Source organism: Mus caroli, unplaced genomic scaffold (genome assembly GCF_978045245.1).
Source record: "Mus caroli unplaced genomic scaffold, Mus_caroli_1 scaffold_2, whole genome shotgun sequence".
NCBI lineage: Eukaryota > Metazoa > Chordata > Mammalia > Rodentia > Muridae > Mus > Mus caroli.
The window spans coordinates 70,082,089-70,093,233 of NW_028227257.1; the positions used below are offsets into that span (position 1 = coordinate 70,082,089).

Genomic DNA, 11,145 nt, shown 5'->3' on the forward strand with positions numbered 1-11,145 from the left:
TTATATAAGACATTAGTACTAAATCGTAACATGTCTTCCACATAATAAATGCCAGTCACTATTGCTATTAGTAACCACATAGTTTCATGTGTCGATTCATGTCAACTTGACCCTGACATCATAAAAGAATTGGTACTTAGAACTGTTAAAAACTTATTTAGAACATTTTGGTAGATAGTTAGTTTGTGAATAAAGAAATAAATATTCAGAAAATGAAGTCTCTTGCTCAATATCACAGTGAGAAGTGGAGGCAGATATTGAGTCAAATAAGTCTGCAACTTTCAATATTCTTTCTATGATAAGAAGAATTTCCAGAAGGAATTAGGTAATTAGATCTTTGGACATGGATTTTTTTTATAAAGAGTATGAGACCAGGGATCATCAAAGGAAGATAGTCTATCCCTCTTGTTCTTTTCTGTCTCTAACTTGAATTCACCTGTTTTCTCTCATCTCTCTTCATTGGCTCCACTGTAATTTTTTTCTTCTAATTTATTTATTTATTTATTCATTCACTTTACATCCTGATCACAGTCCTCCCTTTCTCCTCTCTTCCCAGGCTGACCTTTACAAATCCCTCTCCCCATTATCCTCCATCTCAGAAAAGGAGAATCCCTCCTTGGGACAGCAAGTCACAGCAGGATTAATTGCATCCTTTCCAACTGAGGCCCAATCCAGTTAGGGAAAGGGGATCGAATGGCAGACAAGAGTCACTGACAGATTGATAGGAGACCCACCAGAAGACCAAGCTGCACATCTGCTACAAATATGTAGGGGAACTAGGTCCAGCCCCTGCATGCTCTTTAGTTGATGTTTCAGTCTCTGGGAGACCCCTCCACCATTAGGTGACTCTGTAGGTCTTTTTGTGGTGTCCTTGACCCTCAATTCTATCCCCTACTCTTCCACAAGACTTTGCTAACTCCACCTGATGTTTCGCTGTGGGTCCCTGCATCTGTTTCTATCCCCTGATAGATGATGCCTCTAAAAGGGTAGTTATGCTAGGCTCCTTTTTTCAAGCATAGCAACGTATCATTAATAGAGTCGGGACTGGTCTCAAATTGGGCCAGTCATTGGTTGGCTGGTCCCTCAATTTCTGCTCCCTTTTTATCTCTGTGCATCTTGTAGGCAGGACGAATTTTGTCTCCCTCCACTGGAAGTTTTGCCAGGCTATATAGCTTTCCCAGCGTTGACCAAAAATCTAAAACCCCAGTGATGACTTGGCTTCCTCACAATTACGTTAGCCAAAATAAATTGGCATTCAGTCACTTCCTCTGAAGCATACATCAGTGTGTTTGCCCTCAGGATACCTATTTACATCTGATGTGAAGCTGAGATAAACCAGGGATGGGGTGTACACTTTAGTGCAAACATCCTAGCCTTGGCTAGACTCCCTTAATTGAACAGTTTATCCTTTTTAAGATGACCTCATGCTAGAAGCTGCTGGGTAATTAATAAACTCCTCTCTCTGGCTTTTCTGGTTTCCTGTCCATTTCAGGTGCTATTTCTTAGTTGTGTTTAGCCCTTGAAAGAAAACCCAAATAAATGAGCTGCAAAGGACTATGCATTGCAAATGCTCACGCCTAGCAGGTCCCACTTAGTAGAAACAACTGAATTAATAGCTGAGTGAAATGTAAACATTTACTTTATGGTTCTCAGCTTGGCTTCAATGGAATATTAATTTTTATGGACATACTAATAAACTTGTGCTACTTTAGAGTGAAAAAGGAGGGATGTAATGGAAACACTGACATTTTCCTGATTATATTTTACTTCTCTCCAAACCATAAACACTCTCTGACTCGAGGGCCTGGAATGAATTGGTAAAATTGTGGACTATGTTTTCATATAAAGGATTTCAATAGAATGGGTTCTGTTTCTTCAAAAACAGTTACTGGTACTAATTGTCATGCTCAAATGTCTTTTCCCAGATCTGACACATGAAAACAGTTTAATGTGATTCAGCAATGATGCTGATTTTATTCCAGATGTTGGGAATCAGGAGAACAATGACTGCAGGGAAAGTGCTTTCCTTGCTCTGCTCCATGTCCCCAAAACACCACAGGAGGGGCTTCTGAGAAACAGCAAAGGTCCCTGACTTGATAAAAATGGTTACTGCCTGGGACTAGGAAGATCCAAATGAAGGAAGTAGATACACAATTTAGGCAAACTAATACCTGCTAATTCCAGAGTGTGCACCGGGTCATTAGCATCATGGAAAATGGACCGATTAGAGTGTCAGTGACATGAGGAAATATGAGTTTCAGTTTGGCTCAGTGTCCAGGACTCAGATAAAAAGGCTTAGGACTTGAGTCAACCAAATTTTAATTATAGGTAAACCTAGGATTTGAGAAAATACAAAGAACATCCTCCCAATAATGTAGTTTGAGTGTGTGTAATATACTATATATATGTATATAAATATATACATATATATTTATAATTTATATATTATTTTATATAATTATATGTAACATATAACACAACACATATATTTTGCATAATAATGTATAATATGATATTAGGTGGGGTTTGACTTAATTCATTATATAAGATATTCATATCACAGATTTGTTTAATAGTTTTACAAATTCTTTAATTTCCTTTGAACAAACTGTTCTCAAGACATCCTTACATCCATACTCCACTAGCACAGAAACAGTCATAGACTATCTCTCATAAATCACGGGGTGGTAGAATTTTTTAAAGCTATTTGTAAAAAAATAAAGTTGAACAAATCAGATACACATGAAAACTATCACTATACATGACTAACATTTTAGAAAACCTGTTAAAAACTAAGCCTTTATTATTTTATAGATATTGCACATGATTATTAAACATAAATTAGCACACAAATATATTATTCACGAGTAGTATCCTTTAACATCTTTTCTCAGAATAAAAATTAAAGTATAAACACAAAAGAAAGTTAACTTATTTGCATATTTTAAATAACAGTGTATTAGACTTCCTCCTTAGTTGGGGTATCATGTGGGCAAAAGAGAATGGCTGAAATGAGAAATGATGTAATGTGCTCAGCATAGAATGTTGTACATCCCTGGTACTCTAAAGACACAGTCAGTGCTCTAGATAAAAGCACAGAGTTGCAGAGCAGTGTTGTAGATGGAGTTCCAGTGAACACCTTAACTGTATGAGGACACACATTAAACAATGTGGCACTTAGAAGCTGCATTAGAACATGGCAAGAGCACAGGTTCTGTATGAGTGCCTACTTTCCACTGTTTATTAAGTTCACTTGTATGTGTACCTCCACAGGAAAAGTTGGTCTCTCTCAATTAAAAGCAATACATATATAAAACAGTAAATTCTCAGTAAATGACAAGTATGAAGACATAATATGGTCTTGGATGGCCATTATAATTTCTTAATAAAAGGGTCTCCTTGGCATTTGCCTAAAAGTATGAACTATTCAAGGATTATGCTTTTGGTACTAAGAAAAGGGTGTGTTTGGGGTGGTGGGAAATTTAGTGACAAGGTTGTAGAGTAAGGTGCTCAGATCATTAGAAAGACAGTGTGTCATACTCACATGTTGAAGATTCTGTGATTTCATTGTAACTATAATATGGGGTATGCTGCTTAAACTCAGTGGGGCACAAAACAAAACAATAAGACATGACACTAGGAGAGGGACTTGGAAAAAGGAAGAAGTGCTGAGGGGGAGAGAAGAAGCAATATAGGATGCTCTCCTCAGGAGTCATAAACTATCTCACAACAATCAAGTGTCAGACAAGGAATGTGTTCACTTGTGTTATTTGTCATTGGGGTTCTGAGGTTCCTCCCAAATCATATAAGCTACTACCACTGCTGTTGGTTGCCTGTCAGAACTTGAGGTTAAGATACTATTAAGTTCAGCCCAAAGACTGATTTTGAACCACCTTCCTGAGGACTAGCTCCTGTGGTATCAGATTAAAACCAATACACATATTAAACAGTTGGTTCTCAGTAAGTGACAAGTATGAAGACATAATATGGTCTTGTATAACAATTATAATATTATCTCTCTCACGTGCTTGCTTTTGTTCAACACAGGGTTTCTCTGTGTAGCCCTGGCTGTGCTGGAACTTACTCTATAGACCAGGCTGGCCTCAAACTCAGAAATCCACCTGCCTCTGCCTACCAAGTACTGGGATTAAAGGGGTGTGCCACCACTGCCCAGCTTATAATACCTTCTTAATAAAAGGGTCTCCTTATCCTTTGCCTAAAACTATGAACTATTCAATGATTATTCTTCTAGTACTAAAAACAAAGTGTGCTTAGGGTGGTGGGAAATTTATGCAAGTTGCCAGGGGCAAAAAATTATCAACAGTCTAACCAAGAATAAATACTGCAAACTATAATGATGGCCAGCTCAACAGGATATCCTAAGTACTGTGGAATACTGCAATACTGGCAAGAATATCTTGGGAGTAACCAGTGGCTGTCTTATTGTACTTATGATCCATCAGATAAATGGAAACTTATGATTAAACCTATTCAATAAGGCTGGAGAGGTCATAGATCTTCAAAAGGAACCTACTATTCCTATTTTACTAAGTTGATATAGTACCCCCTACCTTCTAAATACTTTGTTATTGCTATAGGTAGCTACAGTCTTTATACTTAATCAAATAAGTGCCTCTTTGCAGCAGATACAATCTATCACAGAGAACCACAAATGGTCAAAGCACAGAGAATATTGATCTTGGAGTGGCCAACTGCACACAGGGATTTTAACATAAGCCCTACACACAAGACTAAAGGAACACCATGGAACTGTGGAAATAAGTTGAGATTCATTGGAGTGGGAGGCCTGCTTCTGACATGATGGGGACTTGATTCTCAATAATATGTCTGAATGTCCAAGATCACAAAAGTATATATGATTCCATAAATAAGAGAAATTTTCACAAACTGCTACTGGCAGTTTGTGGATGCTTGAGGTAAGGAAAGAGTTTTCTTCAAGAATAGACCCCAGGCCTAAATAGAATTAAACATATGTGTATATGGGCAACAGTAAATAGACTCTGTGTGTGTGTGTGTGTGTGTGTGTTTGCGTGTGTAGAACAATAATAATTTTAAAAAGAAGACATGAATTTAAAAGGGGTATAGTAGTTTATGAGGCACAGGAAAAGTCTGGAGAGAGGAGAAGTAGAAACTATATAAATATAGTGTAGTTGTGTATAAAAATCTCAAAAAATTGGTTCATCAATAAACTTTTTTTAAAAAGAAAAAGATAGAGAAAGAGTAATTAAAATGTAATGTATACATGTATGAAATTGTTAAAAGATAAACTTAAAAATTTAGGGAAGAAATTCTGCTTTACTTTGGAGATGTATGTAGCATTGAGGCAAGTCTTGGGATGCAGGGAATGCAGAGATTTGTGGGACAGGGAAAAACAACCTAGCTGCCAGACCACAGAATAAATTAATCTGCTTAAGTCAAGGACCTGCTGAGCAGAACAGATTTCCCCACATTTCAGTGAAATAAAGTTGTATTTAGGAACTGAAGCAAAGGAAAAAGCATTCTTCCAAGGCCTGCCTCGGGCCTATAAGGGAGCTGCAGGTGCCGAAAGCTGTAAAATCTGACAGCCAGCAAAATTAAAGCTTAGTGACACTGAGCTAGTGACCATGCACTCATGGTAGAAGTGTTTGCACAATGTTTGTCAGCGTCCCTTTGTCTGTATTTTGGGCCAGGTGTCTGGGGACTTGTCTGCATCAGCATTTCATTATTGCCAATGTAGTCAGGGATGACTAAGGGGAAGCAGAAGTTTGAGTGGCATCTTATTAGGTAAGACCTGTTCCAAGCCCAGCTCTAGTTATATAGTGCTCTTGCAGCCTCTGCCCACTTTCTGAAAGCTTTTTCACACAGCTATATATAAACAGTTGAGTTTCTTATTTGATGAATATAAGATTTCACTATAAAATCCAGTACCCTCTCAGCTTTTTTGTAAGCTTTAGAAACAAAACAAACAGGTGTTCTGTATGTGGTATAATTTATGTTTTCACAGACCTGAATCTGGCCATGTTAATTTTTCCTAAAGTTTTGTTGTTAGAACATATATGCCATTCTGTTTGCATAATTTCTTAAAGCATCTTAAACATAACTTATTTTTGAAAACATTAGGCATTAACCAGAAAATAGTCATTGTATTCAATGGAGCTGATGTTTTACCTTCATTATAAGCTCATGTACTGTGAAACTGCAATTACAAACTCAACTATAACTCACTGATAAGTGGATATTAGCCCAGAAACTTAGAATACCCAAGATATAAGATACAATTTGAGAAACACATGAAACTCAAGAAGAATGAAGACCAAAGTATGGACACTTTGCCCCTTCTTAGAATTGTGAACAAAACACCCATGGAAGGAGTTACAGAGACAAAGTTTGGAGCTGAGACGAAAGGATGGACCATCTAGAGACAGCCATATCCAGGGATCCATCACATAATCAGCCTCCAAACGCTGACACCATTGCATACACTAGCAAGATTTTGCTGAAAGCACCCAGATATAGCTGTCTCTTGTGAGACTATGCAGGGACCTAGTAAACACAGAAGTGGATGCTCACAGTCAGCTATTAGATGGATCACAGGGCCCCCAATGGAGGAGCTAGAGAAAGTACCCAAGGAGCTGGGGGAATCTGCAACCCTATAGGTGGAACAACAATATGAACTAACCCCCACCCCGGGAGCTTGTGTCTCTAGCTGCATATGTATCAGAAGATAGCCTAGTTGGCCATCAGTGGAAAGAGAGGCCCATTGGTCTTGCAAACTTTATATGCCTCAGTACAGGGGAACGGCAGGACCAAGAAGTGGGTGGGTGTGGGTGGGTGGGGGAGCGTGTGGGGGACTTTTGGGATAGCATTGGAAATGTAAATGAAATAAATATATAATAAAATAAATAAAAAAATTTCAACTATAGCTGTAGATGTCTGTGTCGATTTTAGTTACAAGCAGAATAATTCACATGCATATATAAGCTATAAATATTCAAGAAATTGTATACATAAGGGTTTTACTTCTTTATCAGATCTGAGTTTGCTCATCTATTGCCTTTGGACACATTATCATCTGCATATTTTCTTTTTTTTTTTTTTATCAAATGTATTTTATTTTTTTTATTTTTAAATTTTTATTTTATTTTTTATTAGATATTTTCTTCATTTACATTTCTTTTTTTTCCTTTTTTTGATTTTTAATATTTTTATTACATATTTTCCTCAATTACATTTCCAATGCTATCCCAAAAGTCCCCCATAGCGCCCCCCACTTCCCTACCCACCCATTCCCATTCTTTTGGCCCTGGCATTCCCCTATATTGGGGCATATAAAGTTTGCAAGTCCAATGGGCCTCTCTTTCCATTGATGGCCGACTAGGCCATCTTTCGATACATATGCAGCTAGAGACAAGAGCTCCGGGGTTCTGGTTAGTACATCATGTTGTTCCAACAATAGGGTTGCAGATCCCTTTAGCTCCTTGGGTACTTTCTCTAGCTCCTCCATTGGGAGCCCTGTGATACATCCAATAGCTGACTGTGGACATCCACTCCTGTATTTGCTAGGCCCCGGCATCGTCTCACAAGAGACAGCTATATTTGGGTCCTTTCAGCAAAATCTTGCTAGTGTATGCAATGGTGTCAGCGTTTAGAAGCTGATTATGGGATGGATCCCTGGATACAGCAGTCTCTAAATGGTCCATCCTTTCATCACAGCTATGAACTTTGTCTCTGTAACTCCTTCCCTGGGTGTTTTGTTCCCAATTCTAAGAAGGTGCACAGTGTCCACACTTTGGTCTTCATTCTTCTTGAGTTTCATGCGTTTATCAAATTGTATCTTATATCTTGGGTATCCTAAGTTTTGGGCTAATATCCACTTATCAGTGAATACATATTGTGTGAGTTCTTTTGTGATTGTGTTATTTCACTCAAGATGATGCCCTCCAGGTCCATCCATTTGGCTAGGAATTTCATAAATTCATTCTTTTTAATAGCTGAGTAGTACTCCATTGTGTAAATGTACCATAATTTCTGTATCCATTCCTCTGTTGAGGGACATCTGGGTTCTTTCCAGCTTCTGGCTATTATAAATAGGGCTGCTATGAACATAGTGGAGCATGTGTCCTTTTTACCGGTTGGGACATCTTCTGGATATATGCCCAGGAGAGGTATTGTTGGATCCTCTGGTAGTACTATGTCCAATTTTCTGAGGAACCGCCAGACTGATTTCCAGAGTGGTTGTACAAGCTTGCAATCCCACCAACAATGGAGGAGTGTTCCTCTTTCTCCACATCCTCGCCAGCATCTGCTGTCACCTGAAAAAATATGGAACGCTTCACGAATTTGCGTGTCATCCTTGCGCAGGGGCCATGCTAATCTTCTCTGTATCGTTCCAATTTTAGTATATGTGCTGCCGAAGCGAGCACCTGCATATTTTCTATATGTCCATTTGTGCATTTTTTTTCCTCAAGACATATCTACTGGAGTGGTGGTGGTAACATTTGTCCATCTTTGTATCTCCTAGTGCTACAATCTTGGACTTGAGAAAAGAAAGATAGTTCTCTAGTACAGAGGTATGATTAACTATCATTTTTCCCTTGCCTACTCTTTCCCCTGACCATCAAGCATACCCAAAGCATCTCCTAACTTGTCCAAAACAAGTCCAAACCTTGAAGCTTTTGACGTGTTTTGTTTCTGTCCCTCTATCTAAGTACAGTTTAAATATTTGTTCACATTTAATTTTGTTCATAAAATTTGCCTTCTAGATGTTGTTTCTGAAATTTCTCACCCTCCTAATAGACTTTTAAGAACAGTTTTAAGTTCACAGCAAAACTGAACAGAAATCATAAGAGTTCCAAGATATTCCCTGCCCACTATACATATAATCTTCCCAGCTACCAATATTATGCATTACAGCCCTGCATTATTTGTTAGAATCCATGAGCCTGAATTCAGGCACTATTACTTAATGTACCCACTTCAACTTAGGACTGTTCTTGGTGCTTTCCATCACGTGATTTGAAATGTATGAGACAATATCCACTGGTATCCACTGGTATGGTATCAGACAAATAGTTTTGCTATCCACAAGCCTCTCTGCACTCTGTCTGCCATCCCATCTGCCCCTTGACCCCTGGCATATATTAATTTTTTACTGCCTCTTTAGAATTTGACACTTTCTGAATGCCATGATTTTCAGATACATATACTATCACAGTAAGGTTCCCTAAAAGGAATTGAATAAATAGGGTATAAAGCTACAGAGTGGTAAAGAATTTATTTAAACTCAATGACTTGTACATTTGCAAAGATTAGACAACCCCAGAGGAGAAAAGTCAATACATTGGAAGACTCAGAAGAGCCAGGTTAAGTTCAGAGGCAAAAGAAAGATATAAACATGTCTCCAAAGGAAAAAGTTCTTAGTGAAGGAAGTGCTCCTTTTTCCTACTCATAACTTCAGCTTACCAGATAAGACCTACATCATAAAGGGCAAGCTCTTCTATTCATATACCAATTTATATATCATTCTTATCCAAAATATACATAAAATGCACCCATAACAGTCTGAGTTTCAAAAAAAAAAAACCAGTTTGAGTTTCTGGGAATCTGAAATCCCAGTCAAATATATATAATTATGACTACTCAAAATAAAAAGAATATAATACTTTGTCTCTTATATATAAAAACTGGGCACGCACATGCACGCACGCGCGCACACACACACACACACACACACACACACCTCTCATACGTATATATCACATACACAACTTATGATTTGATATGGAAGTATAAAGGAGCATGGGAAGATACAACCAGGTAATTGGGGGCGGAGAGGCAAATATGGTTCCAGCACATGTCTTAACATTATAAAGCCCAATACCTAAGTACTGTCAATATACACAAACGTTTTTAACCATCCCCAAGATTTAGCCCTTTCAGATTTGTTTTGTTTACTTATAAATATGAATTTGAAATTCTTCTCTGTCTTTTCACAGGCTTATTCTAAACAATATTCCATTGCTTTTATATGTGATGTTTAACCTTCACCTACTGAACATAGAATGTTTGCTTCCGTATTTTGGCCATGATGAATACAACTGCAAAAACCATCAGTAGTACCATTTTTATCTTTTATATAGGCTAATATTTTCAATTAAGTTGGTTAAATTCCAAAGTATGTGATTAGTATATTGTATGTTAAGAGTGTTTTTGGATTTGTTAGATGTTCTGTTTTTTGAAATAATAATATAGTTATATTTTTGCCTCCCTTTTCATCTCTTTAAACCCTCTCATATGCTCTTCTTCCTGATCCCCTTCAAATGCATGACTTCTTTATTCACGAATCTTTATTGGATACATATATGCATACACATACATGTATATGCATATATATTCTCAAATATAACTCTCAGTCTGCATAATATTACTTGTATACACATATTTAGGCTGATTGGCACTAGACAACTAATTTCTGTGCTTATCCCTGGAGAAGATAGCATCTTCTGTTCCTGCCATTCTTTAGTTACCTATACTTCCTTTTGTGGGGTTGAGACCTCATGGAGGTTTTCCTACTCAATGTGGCATGTCCATAGTTGGGCATAGTTTCTGATATTATTAGGAGACACAGTCTCACAGTAAACTTCCTGACCACAATCAATCAGAATTTTAAGTTGTGGAGCCCAGTCCCAATGGATACATTCGAAAAACACTCCTGTTCCTAAAGTTCAGGAAACACTGCAAAACAAAGGGAGACCAATTGTAAGAGCCAGAGGGTCAGAAAGTTTACTGCGATGCTGTTCTGTTGCTTTGAACCACCACATTTGTGATCACTTACTGCAGAAATCTTGGAAAAACATAGCACAATACTACTTGCTCATGTGCTCACGAGTGAGCCACGTGCGTGTATACACACACACACACACACACACACACACACACACACTGTATGTATAGATCAAATAATGGAAATATGTGCCTAGTATTTTGATCTCAATAGAAGAAATTGGCTCAGTATATAGTGAAGAGTTTCAGAAATAGCCTTCGGCTAGAAAATCACCATATACGACATTCACAATCATTTAAAATCCTATAAAGTTAAGGTCATTAAACATTTCTTACTTTTTTTTGAATGTTAGAGTAGTCTTA

At 37.7% G+C, this 11,145-nt stretch overlaps 1 non-coding gene across 1 annotated transcript; it reads right to left on the bottom strand.

The window, feature by feature from the left end:
* Positions 1-8,316: 8,316 nt before the first annotated feature.
* On the bottom strand, positions 8,317-8,423 carry LOC115030563 (U6 spliceosomal RNA). The gene has a single exon (XR_003836135.1). It is a non-coding gene; the product is annotated as a U6 spliceosomal RNA (small nuclear RNA).
* Positions 8,424-11,145: the final 2,722 nt, after the last annotated feature.